Here is an 18108-nt window from a genome sequence, read left to right on the forward strand (position 1 = left end):
GTTTCACATGTCATATGGCCAATTAAAGTTATACATTTGATAATATAATTTATTTAGTAAATACTATATTTAGTTGCTAACAAACATGATGGTCTTGGGAAAGTAAAAAGAAATGAGGCAGGCTAGGCTTTATACACTGACTTTTCCCATTCATTCTGCAAGCACTAAAGGAATTTGTAATTTGAAATTTGCATTTGTTATGCTGTTGTTAATTTCATTGAAATATGTAACATTTGAAGCATATTTAATAATTTCAATTTTTTACAACACAACTGTTATATAATGTCTATGGTTTAGAAAGTAATTATGTCAGTGCACCAAATAGGGCACATGCAATGAAGGGAGTGGTGAAGAACCTCTCAAAAATCCATCCTCAGATTACTCCATACTTTAAACAGAGTCTGTATAATCCATGCAAATCTGAGGCAGAGTGTGTCTGCTTGCATTGATCCAAAGACTGCGCCTAAGGGACCTTCCAGCTGGATATGCCAGAGAATACCCCTGATTCAGCTGAGGAAGTTGTAGAGCTGTAACTACACAATCAAGATCTGAAACAGGTATTATGGAATTGAGATATTCCTGCTGTTAGTGGTTCAAGCAACTCATGCAAGGACGTCAGCAGATGTCCCATTGGGTGAGTGAGAAGCCAGTCTGCTCTATCCATCTGGATGGTCTTTCTTCTTCTGCATTTCATGTGCATCCCTTACTTTTCAGGAACTACTGTGCTAGTCTTGTTAGGCTGATATTTTTCAGAAATAGTCATGTGATATGTTTCCAATTTTAGAATACTCAGGGAAGTAAAGGGTGCGGGACAAGTGTTTTTAAATTGTCTGGTTTTTGCTGTTTCTAATTATGGAATGGACACTTACAGATACAGAACTCTCAATTTCTAGATCCTGCACAAAATAATGAATTTGCACAAAAGGCAGTAATAAGACCTTTCAAAGAATTTTATCAATTTGTAGAGAAAAATGAAATGAAACCCAACACAAACAAACAGAAAACTCAGCAAAACAACAAAAAATTCCCAAAGTAATCCTTTTAACAGAACCCTATTACCAGAGCTGAAAAATGTAATTGCCTGAAAATTTCAAAATTTCATTACATTAGAGGTTGCAATTTTCAATGGAAATCAGTTAACTTGAAACATACTGTAGTTGTCAACTTAAAACAAAACAATCTCATCATAAATTCCAAGCAGGCTGTAGAAAAACATATGGTTTAGTAAATACAATAAACCTTCATTGCTGAAATCATACACATAAACCAGATCTCCATCTGAGCTAGTAACACAAATTATAAAGGCAGCCCTTCAATAGGCATCCCCCACTTTAATGAAACACGTCTCAGTTGAAAACTAAAAGATTAAAGAAACACAACAAAAGTTTCCCAGAGTCATATCATTTATAACTACAACCAGTTTCCAGATGCAAAAATGCTCAGTGGTTTCTACTAGGAGCTCACAATTTGAAGCATGTCTTTCCCTGATCTACAGAACTCTTCAATCTGACTTTTGTGTGTAGAACTGCCCAAGTATTACAAGTCCAGTAACCTTTGTTGGGACTTGTCATATGTAGAGGAAGTTAATATATAACAATTTACAGCGTCAAGACTATATCTTTCTTCTCCAATTTATGTCTTTCAAATCTGTTCTAATATTTTTTATTTTATTTGCATGAAAGTTAACAAAATACAGTAAACAGCATTATAATATCTAGTTTTATGACATAGCATATCTAGTTTTATGACATCAAATAAAATATTTGACATGCATTTTAAATTCTACTAGGAAAAGCAAGTAAACAAAAAGAAACAAAGCTGAAGAGAGACCTTCATATTATTTGTCTTGAAGCAAAGGGACTGTGAGTGTAACAACTGTGTCATTATTATTCTTAATATTCAGAAACAAGGAATAAAGAACATGTTATGTAAGGGTAAATTCACTGGCCTTTTAAGCCCCCTCGAACATTCTATTCTCTCTCAGTCTGAACTTTGAAATATTTCATCACTCAGTATGCTCTAATTAACTTAAAAACCCAGATATGTTGCATAGGGTAGTAAGACCTTGTGCTCTTTGGATTAGGAAATACAAAGGAAAGGCATAGGGAGGAGAGAGTGAGAAGGAGCCAGGGAAAGAAAGCTCTAAGTAACAGTCACAACACACTAAAAGTTTGGCAAGGCACGACCAAGATGTGGTCAAATTTCTAGGAAGAGTACAGACATCTGAAATATTCAGAAAAAATTTATGATACATCAGCTTCTGGCACTGGATTCAGAGATCCTGTTTAATCTTCTGTTCTGCTGTCATGGTATGTCACAGAGTGCCATTTCTCAAGATCGGGCATGACTGAGGAAAATATGGAGAGTGTTAGAGTCTGTTTCTTCATATTACTAAAGTTATAAGGTAAAACATTCCAAAACCAGTATCTACTTAAGGCTGAAGAAGGAATATTTAAGTTTAAATTATTAGTCTTTGTGACTTAATGTCAGAGAGCACTACTTAGAATGTGTATGTCCATGTATGTGTAGGAATATCTATACTTGCCTCAGTTTCACTGTTGTTTGTGTTTGCTCTGGTGAAGATGGCCATCTGACAGCATAGTATTTGTTTTTCAAATACTTAATTTCCACAAAGCATTATCCAATAGCTTAATGCTGGTCTCCCGAATTTTGCCACCTCTACTAGTAATTTTCCTTTCCAGCCCCCCAAAATAAAGAATAGAATTCATACAGTAGTGTCAACCCAGTTTGACAAATCTTCATGTCAGCCTCAACTGTGATTGGTAAAAGGCCAAGCATTTGTCAGATGGGTTTTGGCAGTGGATTGAAAATGAAATCTATTTCTGTTACTTTTTTTCCTTTTAATATCAAGCATATATTTTTTCCTACTTGGTGACACAGATTTAAACTACTAAGTGACATTTTGTAGGACTGCAGAATTCCATTAAAGATATCTTCTTAAAAACATTTTGGCAACCACAAAGAAAAGTAAAAATCAGGATGAATTGAAAATATCAAGTTGAGTTTAATTCTTAGTGTCTGTTTCTCACTTAGTTGTCGTCTTGGTAAACAATCCTTTTGTATTTGCGTTTTAGGTACTCCCAAATGATACTGCAGATAAAAAACACCTGGGGTTTTATTTTATTTTGTTAATTTACTATTTTATTTAATTATTTAATTTATTTATTTTAGATAATGAAATAATGAAAAACACTTGCTTCCTTTTTAAGATACCTATTTGTAATTTCCTCTAAACTTCTTAATGATTGAAAGAGGTAATAGGCAGCCCAGTCACAGGGTATTGTTCTCTTTTTTCATCAATTCTATGTTTCAGGTGATGGAGGAAATGTTTTTTAAAGTTTCACAAATACATAATTTTACTCCTTGACAACAGGGAAGGAAAAGGCGTTTGACTGTCAGGAATGTTATCTGCTCTAAAGAAAACAGCTAACTGATAACTGCCTAAAAATTGATCACTTAGAGTTGAATGGCCAATAAACAGTTGTGGTGGAATGTTTCATTTTAGGAAAATATGGAAGCACACAGGAACACTGACAGTTGAGAGATTTATTTACTATTGTAGCAGAGATAACTGGAAATTAAATCTGTCACTGAAGTTGCTAAGCTATACTATACAAAAGCTGTTCTCACCTAATAAATTGTACAAAATAGAGCTAGAATGAAGTTTGAATCTCAAAAGGGTCATTTCCTCTAGCAAAATGGTATGATACTTGTTTTATAGCTGGTTGGCCCATATTCACTGAGTGTGAAGTCCAAGAGCTACCAGTAAGTATTAAAAGCTGTCATTACTTCCCGTATGGTCTATTCAAGTCCCTACTCCCAGCAATGAAGCAAAGAATGCAATTTAGGCTGGGCACTCTGAGTTCTCACCCATTCAAGTGTGATGAGAGCAACTAGAGATACTAATTTCTATTTTTGCTAAAATTTGGGATATTACAAATGAAGATGAAACAGTAGCACAATTTATTTTAACAAAATTTTTACAATTACTTTCCCAAGATTGCAGAATTTCAATTGCTTTATGAAATCAGTGCAAATGACAATAGAGAATTGCTTTCCTATATTAGGAACTATGAAAAGCACTTCATCTCAGGGCTTTTCTAGTTTCTTCTGAAAGTTTTGTCAGGTCAATTCTATTCCTGAAAAGTGTTTCAGCTATAATAAAAAACATTTTCTGAGGGAGATATATTTATTTATATACAACCTCTCCAGGTTCACATTTTTCTTCATGCACAATGATTGATTCAGCAGCGGGGGACAGAAGAAACACATTAAATTTTCAAATTTTTTTTCTTTTCCTTGCTTTGTTCAAATATCTCTTGAAGTCAGTTGGGAAACCCTTTCAATTTAATTTTGGATCACATTCGTAATATTTCCTCATCGCCTTTAAGAAAAGTCTTTGAAGCTGATGAAAATATACCAGAAAGTTAATGTGATAATTCTTTGCGATATAATTTTTAGATTTTTTTTTTTTAACAATCCAGTTATGATTTAGACATTCACATGAGTTGCCAGATTGGGAACTGGATGCCTATATCCAAATATATCTATTTGGATATAACTGTGTGTCTGAGGTGTTTGAAGTCTGTAGGGAAGAAAATGCAGAATCTCTTATTTAAGGTATGTGAAATAAGTGATACTTCAAAATTTTGCTTGAGCTTGAAGTACTAAAACAATAGCTTTAATCTGAGTTTCCCTTCTTCATATTAATGCTGCCTGAAGAGGTTTGCATATTCTCGGCCTAAACTTTTGAAGTGGAGGGAGTTCAGTGAAAGAAAAGTACATGAGCCTGCTTCTAAATTCAGTCTTAAAATGATAAACATTTAATAGTTTTACTTAATGTAACTGTGGCTCCTTCAACCTGTCATTTTAAAAGTGCTCTTATTTCTGCACTGCTTCTAGATGGCTCTGGAGAGGAAGCCTCTTCAAGAACCATCAAAGAGGAAGCAGCCCAAGCAAACAAATTTTGGAGATGACAAGTCTGCCCAGAATGTTTGTGGTCTAATGAAATCTGTAGGTTGAGATACTTTGCTTCATTCATTCAGTCTCCTCCAGTAAAATCAGCTTTCAGTTAATGTATGTGCCTCTCAGGGGAGGTCATAATGGGAACACCAGCTGGATCTGGCCATAGCAATAAGCATTGTACAAATAAGCATTTCCAAAGTGTAGTATTAAATAGTACCTTTACCTTACTTCCTTTTAGATGGAAATTTTCACAGTTTAAAAAAATTAAAAAGACAGTAATACGGCTGGATTATCAGTTCAAGTTTTACTGACTTCCATAGCTTTAAGCATTACCATACCACAAATAGTATTTAACATGCTGAAAGTAAATCCCTGTGGCCAGTGGATATTTATTCACATCACAGAGTTTGGCTCAGTTCACCACACTTGGCAGTCTTTAGTCAAAAAAGGCCAAGAACTGGAATAGCAGAAGGGCTGCAGGTCAAGACTTGCTCACTGCCTAAGTTTTGAGGGGAAGTCTGTGTTATACTATGCACTCATGTTGTCAGTCCTTCATATTCTTGAATACAAAAATCAGTCCAAATGTAAAATATATATATTATGTGGGAATGTCTGTATTATATTTGATGGACTTTGTCTTGTAGAATGCCAGATACTGAAATTCTTATATAGTCTTGGTGAGAGGATCATTTACAAAGTAAGGTGCCAGTTATTACAGCTGTTTTTCATGGCATTTCACAGGGGTTTCTCTTTTTGATGTAGCTCAAACAGCACATGTAGTCTTTTACATGTCCAGCTGGAGCTATGGAATTTATATTAGAATTAGATACAATTCAATACACAAACAGAATGTAGATTTCTGCTTCATAGATATGTGATGTACCTGAAAGAAATTGTTTTCTCTTACTGCTTAAAAAAGAATGCTTCAAAAAGAGCTTCACTAGAAGGATAGATCTAAAATTACCTCCTCTGTGAAAGTGGGGGCGGATCATCTGTAAAATGAATAATTTTACAAGGGAAATACTGGACTCTTAAGGTGAATGACCAGACACATGTGCCATCAGCTGAACTGATATCCTTAGCCTGATGCTAGAATAATGCTTACCAAATCTACAAACGTTAGTAGCTACACAAGAAACTGATTGGTGCTTGCTGTTATTATTGAAATTATGCTATGCCTTTCTGAAGACACGATTGGAGGGTTTGTGAGTTTATCAGTAAGAGACATTCACATTGACACTGACTGACAATGTCCTATTGAGCTTCCCTGAAAAGTTCATTGTGACATTTATTCACACCTAATTAGCATCTCTTGGGATTAATATATCATTTTATCAAGCTAATGCAACCTTAGTATAAAAAGATGTAAATTCAATATGATAACAACACGTATCTGGGTATTGTAATTAATCTGCCTAAACTGAACCTGCCATTCCAAATTTATAATGATCAAGCTTTAAACCCCCTATGGAATTCTCAGAATGTTAATTGGCTATTTTACTCATGAATGCTCTCCTTGTTGTTCAAGAAGTTCCTAGAAGCCCTGTTGACCCTGATGGCAGGTAATGTAAGAGGAAAATCTGTATTTTAAGACACTTATGGAGTAAATGATACACCAGATTTAAGTATAAATAATATACTGAGTGTAAGTAATATTTTACATAGCTTCGGTAAATTGAAGCAAGAGCTTGTGATATATTTCATCAATTGCTTCTTTATTTAAGGTTCTCTTCTTTACACTGGAACGTTTTGTGTAGGTGAGAAAGTTACAAAGAACATTGCTAACAGTTATACCACAGAAATACAACATTTTCAGAACTATTGAAGGTATTCTTCACAAGGACTGCTCCAAAGAGCAGACTTGTACATTTACATCTAGACTATTGTACTTTTACATCTTATAAAAAGTACTCTTTGTGTAAGAGATTCTTTTCACTATGCAGTCCATTCTTGCCCAGTCCATTTTCCTTGAGTCCTTTGTTTTTTTTATCCAGATTATACCAATAGATTAAAAAATTATGTTGATACGTCTCTTTCTTCTTTACAATATGTTATTTTCTTTCTCTATTTCTTATCTGTTTTCAGATAACTAAAACTCTTGAGTGCCACAAAGAAGCTTAAATATTCCTCTTATGAGTCCTGCCTATTTTTGTAAGATTTCTGTCAGTGATTTGCATAAGGAATGATTCACAAACTGTTAGCATTCAATGAGCTTAATAAAACATGGGTCTTACAGGTAAAATAAAGCTTTTAGGTAAAAGGATGTCTGAGTTCCACTGTAGATAGCATTTCTCAGGTCAACTGATTCTATGTACTCTTTCACCAGAGCCTATGTCTACATTTAGAATTAGTTCAACACAATAACTGCAGATCCTGCAGCTTTAGAAAGTTAACATGATTCTTTTGTTTCAGTCTTGCTTTGCTGAATGTTCATTGTCTATGAACTTGTGAATCAGCAAGCTGTCAGGATTATATTTGTTTCCTTCAGTTTTGTTATTACCAAAATAAAAAATTGAATTTCCAATATTTGAAGCAAAAATGTGACTAAGAATGCCTGAAATAGAAAAGATGTTTATTTCAAAAGTCCTCCTTCAGTGCAGTGGAGCAAGGAGACGACAGGTTTAAAGAAAGCAGGTTTTTTATATTAAACAATGAAAGGCATTACCATTTGTAAGAGATGGTTTTTTGGAGGGTGAGACACCCAGAGAGTTTAGCCATGTTTAGGAGGACAGTAACATGTCACATAAGATATTTGGTGGGCAGCATTGCTTTGAGCTTCTGTTCTGGGTAAGGGAGAGCTGAAAATAATATGGCATATGAGATGTGTCAGGCTGCACAGGGGATATATGAAGATGTACATTGAAAAGCAAACCTGTCCCTTCAGTGGTATTTCAGTGCATGACCAATAATATAACATTTAATTTTGCTATGCAGTTTTTCAGATGAGAGAAACTGATTTGTTAATATATTTTGCATCCTTATTATAATATCTTACCAATTTGTCCTGAATACCACCTCCAATATACTTGAATTTTCAATATAGGAGAACAACAAAACCACATTTTGCCTTGTTTGCCAGACAGCAGTTTGTTGGTGGTGTATCATCTTCCATTAGGGAAGGATGTTTCTTTCATTCCAGTGTGAAAGTTCAAATCCTATCTCTCTTCAATTATAATAAGAACAAATTTATTATTGTTTCTTATTCATATTCTGTCATTTGGTGTTGATGTGTGATATTTGAGTGCCATGAAATGTAATTTTCTAATTGCTCACACTGTGAAAAAACATCTTTAACACTCTCCAGCTATACATTTAGGCAGCTTTTCTCTAATTTATAGAGATTTTATTTCATTTGTGGTTTTTGGAGTGCATATAGAAATAGGCAGGAAGGGACCAAATTTTGGGTTTGTCATTAATTTGAAAGCTTTTCAGTTCAATAGACTTTAAATTTGCAATGATGTACCTGAAAACTGAATTAATCTCTGGAAATCTGTCTATTCTCTGATGCTTTAAGTTGTGGTGTAAAGATGCTTGTTTTTTTTTTTTAACTAAAACCCAAGAAGCGCAATTTAATTGCAATTTTATGCACAAAGAGTAATAATTTTCTTCCTGACTGACAGATTCTAAATGGTTGTCACTTGTAAAGTACATAACTATCACTTTCAGGTAGTTTTGTTTGAGTTATGTTAACATTGCAGTTTCTTGTGAAAGTTACAGAAAAAATGATATGTGCCTTAAAAAAGAAACAACATATACTTCTATCATGGTGAGGGAAGGGACATAAGACAAGGTCACACTGCTAAGTTCATTTTATTGAGTGAACCAAGCAAGGGACAGATGATACCAAAGAAAGCTTCTCACATCAAAGACATACATTAAAAAAAATAAAATTAATTCTTTTTGCTGCCTTCAAATTGCAACCAAAAATATATTGTAAAAGCACATTTTATTGAAGGCTGTATTCCCCAACATGAATACCTTCGTTAATAAACCTGTGAATATTCTGTACTTTTGCAAAACTGAAGTATAGCAAAACTTAATCATGAGCTGGTTATTTTTAAGAAAGAAAGCTCATGTCAATATTATGTGAAGAATTATTAAACTGTTCAGCTCCTTTCTCAGGTCTCTAGCTGAAAAATAAAAAGGAATGCTGGAAATTTCTTGATGCTCTCCAGCTTCAAATTTTAACATGGATGATATTTTTTCTTCTTTGAAGATGCTGAAAGAAATGTGGAGAGACTAACTAATTATTGGGAAGTAATAGAAGATTACTTGTAAGATTTTTGTGCAGTTCTGTGCTCAGGTTCTATGAAAATAGTTGGGAAATGGCACGGTAAATTAAGGTCCTGGCACAGTGGATTAAAGCCTGTGCAAGTAATTCTCCTGATGTGAACAATCTCTTTGGCTTCTTCAGTCAAATAATGAGCCTATTTTAAAATTCACTGAAGGAAATCTTAGGGCTTCCAGCATTAGTCTAAAAATAATTGTCAGTGTGAAAAGAAAGGTTGAGAAAAATTGGTTTTCCATATTGCAAACACATGAGATTTTTGGAAGCAAGATTTTGTGGTACATTTCTCATACTTCATAGAATGCATTGTTGTGAAAGTTTTAGTTTTCTGAGGTTAGATCAGAGTCAGCCGGCATGGGGTCTTATTTTTATTACTCATTTTATCATGAAGGTAACCTAGAGATAATCCAGAGAGCAGAATCTCACTTGTAGGTGTTGTAGATGTATTGACACTGCCACAGTTTTGAAAAGGTCAACAGGATAAGACAGAACAAAAATGGTGTTTTCTTCATTTGATATGTGGAGAACAGGAGCACAGAAAAGGCAAGTTAAAGCCAAAATTTCAGCCATGATGCCAAAGTGATATATATTCTAATTTTCTGGTATCAGGTACTGTGGGTAAAAATATTTATAATATTGGGAGTGATGATCTTTAACCTGTTTTTCATTTAAAATAATATGTCTTCTCTCAGGGACATGCAATTTTCCACAGATAATTTTATTATGTGAGTTCAGGAAAATCTCTTTGAATTCTTTGTAAAGCAGAAGTCAGATTCAGGAGTTTAATGTACCATCAAAATTCGGGCATATATATAGATGTATCACTAATTTTTTAATTGTCATCTGGATCTGTCTTAAATGACAGAAAATTACAGCTTTATTGTATTCTATGTTTCCAGGGATTAAGATCTTTTCCTGAATGAATAATTTTTCAAATTTGCTAATTTGAATGGATCTGTCAATCCCGTGTCTGAAGATTTAGGGGCTGTTGAAGTTATGTTGAAGTTTTAACAGAGATTAATATTATTTCCTGTCCTGTGAAATGAAAATCTGCACAGCTGGCCTCAATGTTACTTCTAGCTTTGCTGGTCTTAGTCTCAGGGTTCAAATTCATCAGAATTTCTGAATTTGTAAGGAAAGAAATTTCATGTGTCTACAAAACAGGTGGGTTTTAGGAGTGAAGCTCTCTAACCAGTCTATTTTACTCAAAATAATGAGAATAAAAACCTGCCTTTTCTTATGTTAAGAAACTTGAACTGAATTTCTTCCAATTATCTAAGTTTTCTTAAGCCTGAAGAAATGTTTTATGCAACTGATGTTAAAATCACTGCTTTTTTGTATTTTCATCCCAAATTTACAAGACAAAAGAAACATGATGGGAATAAGATGTTTTTATCTTTGACTGTACCTGATTGCTTTTAGAAGCTGTTTGATTATTTTTGGCCCTGTTTCTTTTTAGTAAGTAGGGAATAAAATATATATGTACACTCGTCTTGTAGACCATGAGTCGGCATTTTGGATGTAATGTTTATGTTAAACACATAATCTGTGTTTGCTTGAAAAGATGAATGGCATTGAAGCTGTTCACCAGCTTAAATTAAAATCCAGGAGAATATTTGCTGTGTAATTTTAAGTGTTAAAATTTAAAATGATTCATTAGAGCAGTCACAAAGAGAATTCGAAGCTACCAAGACAGTCCTTGACAACCCCCTTGGGACTCATTTTATAGGTAGAAGTACATGCTATAGAACCCACTACTCTGGGTTTGCTCCTGCCTTTGGGTGTTCCAATGAGGGTTTTAATTACATGAGGGCTATAATCCCACGGCAAAGTTCTGTATAAAACTATCCCAAAGGGCTGTTTATCTTCTCCTCCTCAAACACAAAGTATTCAAAATTCACTCCAACTCTGTGGGGATAATGTATTCCTCTTGCCTTTAAGATTCTTGCAAAATTCTTGACTTTGTGGCAACCTGAGAAGAAGATATCAAAAGAAAAGGAAGCAATTATTGGAATACACCGCACAGCCTGGCATCTAAATCTGTAGACATTAGGTATGTCAGTTGCTTCTCATAAGCATATAGTGATGCCATTGGCATTAGAACTCAGTATAAAAAGGTAGAATATAAAGAAATTTAAATTATTTCCTTAAAAAATGAATCTGGAACTGGTTCTTCTTGTAAACTACATCTTCTGCTGAGAAAAAGCAAATCCCTTAATATGTCAGACCACTAGACAATATTTTTTCTATTTGCAGGAGTTTTGAAAGCCCTGTTTTGTCCTTGGTTGTAATAAAATTGCTTGTGAGTTGACAAACTATATTTTGGTTTTGCATCAAGTATATAACGTCCTAACTTAGGTAAGTAAAGTATACTTGAATTATCTCACAGCTTTGAATGCGTTGTATTAACTGACCAACTTTGATTACAGAAATTTCATCATCGTGTTTTTCCCATTCTCAGTGGTTTTCCATTAAAATGAAAACAAATATGTCACATAGTGCCACATAGACGGGAGCAGTATTTGCCTAAAATAAATATAATATTGCTGTTGTGAGTGATATTTTCTGGCTTTATGGTCATCAGTATGGCAGCATGATATTTTACCTAACAGACACGTGATTCACTGTTCAGCTGCAGTGTATTATGGAAAAGCTTTCAGATGCCAAAGCTGTTTTGTATGTAAAGTTCTTTCCCTTCTTTAGTGTTTACTTTGGATTGAGTTCTTTGCTTTCACCCAAGACTGAGATAAATCTCATTTTGTTAACTGTAAAAAAGATGCTCATATTCATGCAAGAAACTCTCAGTGGTTTAAGATTGTGTGCAACATGAGCAGGAAGGGCTGAAAGGAGCTTCCCCTGCGATGCCCTGGGAGGACATCAGGTAAAGCAGCAATATGGGTGTAACACGTTGACTTGGTAGGCTGTAAAGCCTCTGCCCTCCACATTCTTGTCTAGTGCCCCTTTGAACTCAAAACAAGCAAACAACCCCCCCAGACAGTTAACAGCAATAGCCTCTGAGTCAGTAGGCCTGCTAAGCTTCTACTTTCTTGCAGCTTTGAAACAGCAAAAGACAAGAAGGCGCTCCATGAAAGGCTATATTCTTTCAGCCACTCTAGTCAGAGAACAAAGGAAACCTCCTTTTTGTCTAATAAAGACTGAAGGGAAGAAAGAGACAATGTCGCTGTTAGAATTCTCTCACTAATTGCCCAGAAAGTACGAAAAAACCCCAGTCACAGCTTAGGGGATAAAAAAAAATTCTCAGAAAACTAATGAGAAGATAAAAAAATATTTTATAATCATGTTCACTGAAGGAACCTGGCCCTCTGACATCTCCCAATGTCTCCTGCACTATAAGGGAGAGTTAAGGGACAGCTTCATGGAAAGAAAACTGTTCTGTAATTGTATTTATTGAGAAAGTAAATAGATTCCTGCACAGCAGAGGATGTTAGACAGCATGACATTCATCATGCCGTGATGCTTTGTCTTTTCTACTGTAATTTTAGTTCCTTTCTTATATTTGCAGGGGAAAACTCCACTGATATTACAATATATTACAACTTCCACCATTGCAATGGCACCTGCTGAATGCTCTGGAAGAAAATTTCTGAATAAATAAGAACTCTTAAATGAGTTATATCAACATTTTGCTTTGGGGACATGAATGTAATAAGAGTAATAAAATAACCTCAGATACACTTTGGGATGCTTATATAAGCAATTTTCAGTTTTCATACAACAGTGAAAAACAATCTACTTCCCAACAACTTTCCCTACTATCAGTCTGCAGTGATGACAGATGCAGCCAGTTGAAATCTTTTCTTAGTGTCCTGATCCAGCTGCATTTCCAATCCAACCCGTTCATGCAGGCTTCTAGATTTGTGTAAAGGAAACTGAGAGAGAAAACCAGAAAAGAGTGTCATCAATCTCACTCCCAAGACTCTGTCTTGGTAGAGGTAGAGGTCATACAGAATATCAGGCAAAGGCTGGAAGGGTCAGGTTTTACAAAGCAAGCATGAGCAAAGAGTCTCCAGGCTTACTATCATGACTATCATGTATCATTGACTAATCAAGGAGTCAATATTTGTTTATTTAAAATATCAAACACTTCTAAGGTTTGATCAAAACTTTTGCTTATGTTTCATCCCTTTGATCTCCTCCTCTAGGGAAATACTGTCTTCCACGTTCAACATTTTAACGAAGTGAACATAGTCTTTTTACTTTAGTACCAAGAAACGTATCTTCAAAACTGGAGACTGATTTCTCAGCAGTTGCATCACAGGTTGCCACACTAATGCAGAGAAAAATTTGTTATGTGAGTGGATACAAAAATTTACAAGTTAGCCCATTAACTTCAAGCAATACTTTGTGACATCCTTAAAATATGGTCTGTACAGAGATGGGGAAAATGGTGAAAATTGATCAGTAGGCCAGAAAAGATTTTTTTGATATTTTCTTGCCTTTAATTTCAGCATAGTATAAATAGGTGAATTTTATTATTTATTATAAAATCCTTGCTTCTGCCTTAATGATTAGATTTACTATTTGAGCCTGACTGGTCGATGAAGCCAAAGTGAATATGACCATGGGTAAATTGTGTAACCATGTGATACACAACTTCATTTTGTACCTTTGACTTTTTTACCTGCCCTCTGCCTATGAATCCGCCTCTCCCAGGACTTCCTCATCAAAACTTGAAGCAGGTTCACACAGCTGCCATTGCAATAAAAGATTCTTTTAGAATCCTCCTTTCCTTGCCCACTGGAGGTGGGATTTCATCTCAAGTTATACCCACCCAGTGTGGGGAAGGGAAGAATCAGTCTAGCGACAGCTTGCTTAGGTGTTCAAATGTCATGCCTCTAAATGTGGTTAGCACACATTTAGTCCACAAGGTTACAAACTCAAGTCAGCCATCAGGAGGGGATGATTCCTAGGTACCTAATATAACCAGGAATATTCTTCTAACAGATGGCACTATTCAGACATATGATTTTCAAACATAATCTACTTATGGAAAAAGAAAAATATATTTTCTAAAAGTACTACTGAAATAGTCAGCATTCTACAGACAGGAAAATTCAAATTATAATGTCAATCAGTATATTATGAAAATCTTTTCACTTAATGTTTTGAAGGTTTTCTGTTACACACCACAATATTGTGTGTTCTGTAGCTGTTATGTACAGGATTTTGCTGGCAATTACATGTCATGGGGTTTTAATTTTGTAGTGGGGCAGCTATATTGAACTTGGATATGTGTTTATGTTATGTGTTTCTCCAAATGAAATATGTAGTTTCTATTAATGAATAAATGCAAATTATCAGAATAAAAGTTATGCTTATTTAGAGGTCATAATAATTTATGTCCTTATATAAGTAGACATTTGTCAATTATTTTGCTTAAAATGTTTGATCAGATTAAGATATGGAACATACCTTTCACTGTAATTGCAACCTAATTTTGATATGTCACTGTATTTACTACTTATATTTTACTTGACTCCCATTTTCAAAGGTAACAAGAACAGACTAGCTGTGTATGGTGTTTTAGAAACTCTTTTTCATGACCAAACCCTGTGTTAATGTGGACATTATCGCTTTATAATTATGTTTTTAAAAGTTATATGAAATGTTTGTTTGTTGGAGGAGTTTGTTTGTTTGAGGAGTTTCTAAATATCCCTGCATATTCTGTCCACCCAAAGTTTTCTCCATTTTAAATCATTATACTTCAAGATACTTCATTTCTTCACAGAGAGAAAAAATATCTATTTTTAATAAATTATGAGAAGCATACACTTTACATGGCAATACATGTATTTGTACAGATAAAACTGTATAAAAGCTTTTAGCAATGTACTTGGCACCAGCCTAATAAAAATAATTCTTCCTTACTCTAAACATTCTTCCAAAATTAAATTTTGCACTAGGGAACAATAATCTTTCTAAAAAATGTGGCTTGTTAGAGCAATAAATCTACTTTTCCTTCTCAGGTCCACGCCTTCATCTATATCCCCAGTAACAGATACTGTCTAAAAACAGGACAGTTTAAAAACACAAGTAGATATTTATTTGTTGTTTTGCCTAATTTTCTGTGATGTCAATTTCTAAATATTTGTTATTTTAACATAATGTTTTGTATTCAGCACATGACTACAGCATAAGTCTGTAGAACAAGTTACTTCTGACTCTGCCTATAGAAATTCCATATGTTTTTAAAAAAAAATAAAAGTTTTTAGTTTTTCTTTCAGTAGCAAGGACTCTTTGTTGTGCTCCATGGCCAATCCCACATAAATGTGGAAAAAATGGCAATTGCAGCTGGACTGAACTTCCAGATGAATAGCTTAGCCAGCTGCGAAGTCATGACCTCATCTGGTTTCCAGGGTCCTGTGGATGACTGATTCTTGTCTGTAGAATGTTCTTTAATCCCTTAAACCATAAAAAATTTAAAAACCACCCAAAACACCAGTATATCAGCACTGGATGAATACCTTGTTTGTTACGTAAAATAGTTGTTATGTAGTATGTCTTAAATGAAAAGTAAATTCCCCTTGACATATAAATAGAACTCTTGCAGACCTGATGGAAAAAGAATTTTGAGAAATAACAATATTAAGTATGCCATGTGCAGGTAGGATTACATTGAAAGAATTTTAACGTGTCCTGAAATTTGTCTGATAAATAATGAAAAATAAATATATAGTAAGGAAAATGTAAAAAATCAGGAAGTTATAATCTCTAACTCCATGAACCAGACTGTGCAGCGACCTTCATGGTTCTAACTGAAATCAAAGTGTCTTGCTTTGTTTTACCCACATGCAATAGCTTTTGTAGAACTGTTGTAGACACACTTGTAGGCTTCCTAAATAAAGAAAAGTGTGAATAATATAATTGCTTGACTTTGACCAAGAAACTCAGAGTTAGGGCCACTAGTAAATGCTACAGACATGATTTTGTTTATTATGCTCTCATTTAAACAAGACACAGCGATGAAGCTCATGGGCTGCAGGATAGGAACAGTGGTCTAAGGCTGCATGTCTTTTTGAGTCCACTAGTCAGGAAATTATGTACATTGTAAGAACTCTAGAAAAAGATTTCTCAAGATGTAAGGTTTAGAATTCATGTCTTTTGTCCTATTTCAAATGGATGAGCGATTACTCAGTCTGAGAGAAAAAGAGGATAATGTACAATCCACAATATATTTTAAACAATGGACTCCTCAGCTTGCCATTATGCAGAATTGATTATCAGCAGAAACTGTGCACAAGTCAAGAGCATTCAGAAATCCAGAGCTGTGTTTTTGAGTTTTTCAGTGGTATTTTGTGGTGTTCAGACACACACTAGTCTATTACCTTAAAGACACAGATTGTACCACATGGTATCCCAAAGGATATATAACTCCAAAATCTAAATAATTATTTAAAAGCTTTTACTGTAGTAAAGATTAGTTTATGATATCCGTACATAGAATTCTGAATAAGTACTTTGTAGTGCTGTAAACTTTGTTAATAAATTTATTATCATTTATGGCATCATGAAACACTACAAGATTATTTCAAAAGATCTGAAAAATGAGAATACTGGAATTGTAAAATCAGAGGTCAGTTCTTTCAATTTCTTAGGCTTTGAGTTAGGCTTACAACTCCCATTATTAGCAGATCTGTGAAGCTGAATTGTGTCTCATCTCATTTACTGTGCACAAAACTGGGAAAATGCTCTGACAATCTGGCTTCTTCAGTCTCTGCTTCATTATTTTTATTTTAATCCTATAGAAGTAGAAAGAAATCGAGATGAGACAGTAAGCTTTCTTAACAGCATTGATGTTGCAGGCTATTTTTGCTGTCTCAAGCAATTCAGAAATACTGCTGTAAAAATGCAACTTATGTTTAATAAAGATTAATGCAAAGTTATGTATCCTTTTGCTAAAATATTTCATACAGCAAAACTGAATGGCACAATGTCTAGTGGTTGGGCCCTGAATTGCATGTGAAGTTAATGATAGTTCTTATCTCATGTGCACTTTGCAGTATGAGACAGCAATGCTTGTACATTAATTTTGAAGAGAATAAGATAAAGGTTCTGAAACCCAAACTTTGTCTGAAATGTGTAATTGCACATGTATCAAAAGCAAATTTTGCTATGAAATCATGGACCCTGAAGAAATAATTGACAGTTTGAACTGTCACTTCACAAAATCCTTGTCAGAGGGTTATACCCATACATGCTAAAAGGCAAGAAACAGAGGTTAAGATCTGGTTGAAATGAAGAAATATAATAAAAAAAAGAAAAAAAATTAATTTTGAGAACAGAAGTAATTTAGACAGTTTTTTTTCCCTTTCTAGTAAGAATGCAGATAAAATTTCAGTAGAAATAACTTGAAAACTGACCTAGGCACAGCTGTCAAAGGACTTTATGCTGTATGATAGAATCAAAATAAACAAATATTAATTTGTCAAGGTAACAGCCTATTTTTATAACAGCATCAAACTTTTAAACAGGCCTCACTTACACCTCAAAAATCGTTGGTACTGCTCTTATGTACAGTTTTCCTTTGTATGAACTTTATGGGTATGAATTGTTGGCTTTGAAATCTTTCATAGTAAAAAGTGGCATGCAGAGGTATTCCAAAACAGTTCTAAAACATCTATTACCTTTTTGCACATTTCCACTTTCAGGAAGGCTTAGAGCTCCAGACAAGCATTCCCAGTGTGAGAAGTGCGGATCCCTAGGAAGATAAAATTACTGAAAGACAACTGGGGCCCTGTCTGTGCTGCAACTGCTTCATTGCACCAACTGAAGTTTTGAATTGCCTTATTGAAAGAAGCACACGTCAAAAATTG

Source organism: Ammospiza nelsoni, chromosome 9, assembly GCF_027579445.1.
Source record: "Ammospiza nelsoni isolate bAmmNel1 chromosome 9, bAmmNel1.pri, whole genome shotgun sequence".
In the NCBI taxonomy this organism is placed as follows: Eukaryota; Metazoa; Chordata; class Aves; order Passeriformes; family Passerellidae; genus Ammospiza; species Ammospiza nelsoni.